The 6,000-nt window shown below is 49.0% G+C and overlaps 1 protein-coding gene across 1 annotated transcript in view; it reads left to right on the top strand.

Annotated features, from left to right (window-relative positions):
• The first annotated feature begins 732 nt into the window (after positions 1-732).
• Positions 733-6,000, top strand: part of nav3 (neuron navigator 3) — a 127,628-nt gene continuing 122,360 nt past the window's right edge. The window contains exon 1 of the mRNA XM_048970427.1: positions 733-1,035. The gene's annotated coding sequence lies outside the window, so the exon portion shown is untranslated. The remainder of the gene's footprint in view (positions 1,036-6,000) is intronic.

The raw sequence follows: 6,000 nt of genomic DNA, 5'->3' as shown, positions 1-6,000 counted from the left end.
CTGTGTTGCTGATCAGACGGTCGCTGCTTTGAATCCCAAACTCAGCAGAGTGATTTCGCTATTGGGTCCTTGAGTAAGGCCCTTAACCCCTGACTACTCTAGGAACTGGCTTCCCCTGCTTTCTCTAATGTATGTAGCTTTGGATAAAAAGCATCTGCTAAATGAAGTGAATTGAACTTTATTGCATGCCGTCGCTGAGCCTTTCGAGGCCTGAGGCGGCAGAGGGATGTGTGCATCCTTTCTGGCTCCGTGTCTCCTAGCCACACCCTAGAGTTCTGCCTCCCGCAGGTGAGCCACAGTGACCCGATCACAGCGGTTCTGGATTTCGCTACCTGCCTGTGTGTGGTCTTCTGTTAAAATGTGCTCCTGATGAGCCTAAAAAGACTCGTCACAACCTCGGGACACGCATGTGAATTCTATACATACTGTACAGACCGGGGGGCATGAATTGATCTTGTAACCCTGGGGGTGTGAAGCCGTAGTGCTTCTGGCCGAGTCACTATGTTGCCCCATTTTTCCACTGAATTCAAACCAATTTTTTAATTCCCTTCTGAAGAAAGTAACCCCAAAGCAAAGAGCCAACGTTAACAGTTGGTTTAAAATAAGCCTGATATTTTTGTGGTTAATTTCCGCGCTGGGGGGGGTTGGAGTGGCTATTTTTCCTGCTCCACGTCTGCGTTAAGGAATCCGGTGCGGATTTACACGCACACTCACACCTCTCACAAGCGGCATTGTTTGCAAGGCCTGCCTGCTGTGCAGGAACCTGTTTGGGTCGCTCCAACCCCGTGAGATATCGCCCGTGAGATCGACTCCGCGTGACATTCGATTCTCATCCGCCTGACTGCTCGTAGGGCTTGTTTTGTATGTCTTGCATAAATTGTCCCCCTCCCCCGGTGTGTGGCAGGATTGGCTCGGGGTTATCGTACGGCTCACGCAAAATCAAACCTGGCAAGCCAGAAATTTTGAACCGTTGTAGTAGAGTACCTGCTTTGGAGTCATCTGCAAACTTCGGGAGTATCGCAGGATCTGGGTTCGGTAAGTTCTGCTTAACCTGTAGTGGTTAATTTTATTGGCTGAGTGACTCATTTAATTTCAATTTCAGTGTATTATTAGGGCTGATAACTTGGGCACAACAGCAGTTCTCCAGCTGGGACGAAAATCTGTAAAGATTCAGTTGAAAATCAAGCTAGCCATGGTGAATGCTGACCTGCGCTTGGTGTGTGAATTTTGGGTCGGATGGGGACGCGGCATACAGCCTGTTCCCTTGGCGTCTCTTCACCGCAGTAATTTGTCAGCGTGTCCGTTTCTAAGTACGCACCCTCACCATAATGAGCATGTGTGTCCCGCAGTGTGCAAACGCAGGGAGTCCCGGCCAGGGTGTCTCCTTTCCCTCTGCTTTATAACTTAACCCCCCCCCCTCCCTTACAGGGGGGGTTCTGGCTCTGGTGTGCATTAGGTCCAGAGGTATGACGGCCTGGCATGCCCCCCAGCCCATTGCAGCCAAACCCGCTGTCCGCCACTGGCACTCCCCAAACGAAACCGACCCTAGTGACCAGCGTCTGAATCCAAGCCTTCGGGAATCCTCTGCTTATCGTCATTATTCCTGAGGTTTTCCCTGTTCCCTATGTATTTATTATCTCTCCATTCTCTCCCGGCACTGACACTCTCCATATGCAATGCCTTCTGGCCGTTCAAGCCATCTGAGGTTTGCCAGTAATCTCGCTGCATTTTCTAGAACCCCGCGCCTGTAGCCAGCACGCACCTTAGCTACACTCTATTATTTTCTTGTTTGGTTTTTGTCGCTTTAGTTATGTTTCACCTCTCTGAGAGTCTAAGCTTGCCAATCTCTCATGACGCACCTTAGGCTTGCTCAGAGATTTTCGCGGGGTGAGAGTTGGGGCTTTTATTTCGAATGCGATTTGGAATGGCACGTTGCAGGTAGCTGGTGAAGACCACAATTAGACTGAATCACCTCTGTGGTCAGTGGGTTGAAACCACTTCACAAAACCCTCAGGCTCTGCCCCTTTTTCTCAGCGTTCAGGTCTGGGGAATCTGTAATGCTATGGTCTATTACCCCTGTGATCCTTATTTTTGCTCCTCGACATGAAGCTCACGTTTCCCTGATTCCGGCCGGCCACTCACGGTACGCGCAGCCTGTAATTACCGTGTTTTCGCTCTCCAGCTGAAGCTGAAGTGTCTCGGTACCTGTTGCTGTTTGTTTTGCAGTTGCGCCGGTAATTTATGTAAAGCTTTTCTGAGCGCCACGCTGTCAGATGCAGTTTTTAGCGAGGGTAGGACAATCGGCGGGAAAGAACGAGAAACGTCACAACCGGAGATAATCGGAAAGGCTCTGTATCCGTGGACTGTTTCGTTCTTAGAAACTGGCTGCATATCCGACTCATTCAGGAGGAAAAAAAGGCTGTATTGCATTCGGGTTTCAAGTCGGGGCTGATGACTTACAGAGCGGCATTGTTTTGGGTGAAGCCTGGGAAGATTTCGTCGCATTACTGCTGCGAGCTCCTGCGGGTCGCTGAGAGTTCATGGCTGGCTCTGCTCCACTGGTTGCTTCCTGCTCCCCTGTTCCCATTGCAGCTCAGCGATGCACTCCTGGCTATCTGACCACGATCTGAAATGCGCGTGATGATTTCGGCATTTGTCCGTTGTGTGGTTACATGTTTACTTTGAGGTTTCGTTCGCTGTCAATGGGTCCCATTCAACATGTATCTGTCAACAGGGCTCAAAAGCTATAGGAATGTGCAATCCTGTATTGTCACTGAAACATCTTGAGAACGTCATGTTGGCTGTTCAATTATTAACCTGCCGTGTGAGTTGGCGGGCATTTTGCGGGGGGGGGGGGGGGGGGTCCTTTTGGCTTTTGGAATTTTTTTCACAGTTTTTTGCAGCCAGAAAGTTATTCATTTATATAAGGCTCAGAACACTGAGTGGCTTGTTGTTTTTGAGATGAGACCTGCAATGAAGTAAAGTCAGGCGTCCTCATCATATGTTAGAGTATTGGGAACCAAAACTTCTTCATTTCTAAAGTGATCCAACAAAGAACTTTTGTTAAATTTGCACAGATATCTTCTTGAAAACATATTCTGTGGACTGAGTGTGTTTTGGAAATTTGCTCTTCAGTTAGTGGTACTACAGGTCCCCAAATGAGCAATACTGTGGGTCCCCTTAACAACAGTACTATAGGTACTGTGATGAGGGGTATTATAGCTACCAGCATGAGGGGTGCTAAAGGTATCAGAATGAGCATTAGTACAGATCCCCAAGTGTTCAAAACAGTAGGTCCCTGAATGAGCAGTACTACCGATACCGAAATAAGGGGTACTACCGATAACGGAATGAGGGGTACTACAGGTCCCCGAATGAGCAATACTTTAAGTCCCTGTATGAACAGTACTACAGATAGAGGTTTTACAGCAATGGTATCCTCAGAGCTACACTAGCTGGGGAGGGGTAATGCAGTCATATACCGTCCGGATGGCAAGGGTCCAAGCTGTTTGTTAGCCTGCCCTTCGGCCTCCCCATGCCCCTCAGCAAGCCTGACTCTTAGCAAAGCCTTTTATAGACTGCTCCTCCCACAGCCTGCCCTCCTAAACGCTGGAGTGTGGGGCCATTAATTAGAGAGGGCCGCAGCGGCCCTGCTTCAGCCTGCTGTTTACCGTTTGGCAGCGAGTTCTGCCCGGCTCTCTGAGAACACCTTAATTGGGCACCGTGTGTCTCTCCCTTTGCCCCCCTCCCAAAAGCCCTCCTGCCTTAGCTTTCATCAGCGGTTATTCCTGTAGGGGCTCTCACGTGCTCGGAACCTCCCTTACGGATCTCGCGGAATCCAAGAGATAATTGAGCATCTGAGCGTGCTGGGATATCCGGTGGCAAGACTGCTGTTTTTCCTGCCTTGGCCATAAGCTCCAGTCTGAGTGGCACGATGCAGTAGTTTACATAGAACCAATGCAGATCAGCTGTAGGTCTGGGGACCTGCAGGTCGAGGAGTATAGAGGTGAACTGTACGGGACTGTCCAATGGGTGGAGATTGGCCATTTTTCGTAGCCAATCTTAACACAGCTTTGGACCAGAGTCAAGCGACTGGACCTGCTACCTGGCCAGATATAATAAGGTTTGGGGGGCTTATATGATCCATGTGTGCACCTTGTAAGTCTTTGCAAACTTTTAGAAAATTTTAAACTGAGAATTGTGACACTTGGCTCAGGGGCAAATGGAAGAAAACGGTGTTTTGATGGCTGCACATGTTTTCTTCTTCCTCTTTTCCCTCCAAAAAGACTGGTATAGCAGTTGAAATATCTAGGTTTCTGCATATTAGCATGATTGACATGTCACTGGCAGTAAACCCCCCCAGCTGCTGCAGGCAGTATCCTGGAACACGCATTGTGGGAGAGGTGTGTGCGTGACGGCGCACTGATGGGGCCACCGCGAGCGTATAAGCTCTTTCTGAACGCCACTTTATGGCCCCGCCCGCTGAGGCCCGTAAAAGCGGTTGGCTCGGAGCGGTAGGGTCCTCTGCCAAACCCTTAAATCTCCTCGCCCCGCCAGGTGTCCTAATTCACCAGGGGATGTCGTCCGAGATCGATGGAGCTTTTTATAGGTCCTCTGTGAGCCCCCCCCCCCCCCACCTGCCGCCCCACCCCCACGTAAAGCAGCCCATGCAGCATGATGAACGATGGACTGAGAGAGCAATGCTGACATCTCTGCTGCTCTCTCCATTGTGAACACGTCGCTCAGCTTCCTACCACGGCCACACCTACCTCTGCGTGCCGTTTCACAGAGTGTATATATTAGGCGGATTTAAGAAACACCCTCCCCCCCCCAAAAAAAAAAACTAAGCTAAAAATCTGCTGTACTCTGCAGTTTATGACGCCGGTGTGAAGCGGATTGATGTGCGCGGGCTGTTTAACCACACAAAGACAATCCCATTCAAGGCGCTGAGTCCGCTTAAGTGTTAGCGTTAGAGCTTAGCTCTTAGTGTCTCATCCCATTCAACACTGAATAAAAAGAAGCAGACCCTGAAGATGACTTTCTCAGCTACTGCTGGATTTAGATGGCCGTTAGTCAGCGGTGGGTCTCAGTGAGACCTCCGCTAATGTGCTAGGCTAACAGTTAGCTTTATGTCTTCAGCAGACACCTTTATAAGCCACATCCCAGCTAGCAATTTTTCATTCTAGGAACATTTACCGAATGTTATGATTGCGGTTCAAAGTGTCGAGTTTTCCTGACGCTCCCAGAATGTTATCCCACTACTACCAGTAAGAATAGTAACATATAAACAAACAATGGGCATGGTAGGGCAGCGGGTAACACTGTGGCTTTGTGCCTCAAAGGCATGGGTTCAGGACTAGATGGAACATTCACAGTATACACATATAGCACTATTGTATAATAATATCAAATAAAACAACATTATGTCCAAAGGATGTTCAGGTAATAATGATATCATGCTAAGGCTGACAGAGCTTTTGTTAAAATGTAAAATGTGGACTTTCCATTAATGTTACAATAAGAACGTTCTTTGCCAACTTTGAGAAGACCTTTGCATAGCTTTAGCTAAAGTTCTGGGAACGTTCTCTGTTAGCTGGGACATGTGTAATGTGAAACAGGGTCAGACAGTCCCGGGTGTGAATGGGGGTTAGGGGCCTCGCTCTGGAGCTTCTGGTGACATCACTCTGCGGATTTGGGTTTTGAACCAGCAACTTTCCGATTGTAAGTTTGATTTCTTAACCCACTGAGTCGTTCACCGTCCAGCAACCCCAGCTGCCCCGATCACTGGCTTTCCAATATCATTGTTGTCAAGCTTGAAGACAGTCACCCAGACTAGCCTTGGCGATGCCAGTGTTTTTTGTGAGCCGTCTTTTCCGGTCACCCTCCATCCCTGACCCAGAAGCTTTCACGGTGCACCTGAGCATGTGGGATTGTAGTGTTTTGCTAAATCCATTAGCCAGGGTCGTGCTTCGGTTCTGCTGTCTGCTTGGCCGCTTTGGA

The sequence above is a fragment of the Brienomyrus brachyistius genome, chromosome 1, assembly GCF_023856365.1.
Source record: "Brienomyrus brachyistius isolate T26 chromosome 1, BBRACH_0.4, whole genome shotgun sequence".
NCBI lineage: Eukaryota > Metazoa > Chordata > Actinopteri > Osteoglossiformes > Mormyridae > Brienomyrus > Brienomyrus brachyistius.
This window is presented reverse-complemented; position numbering and strand designations above follow the sequence as displayed.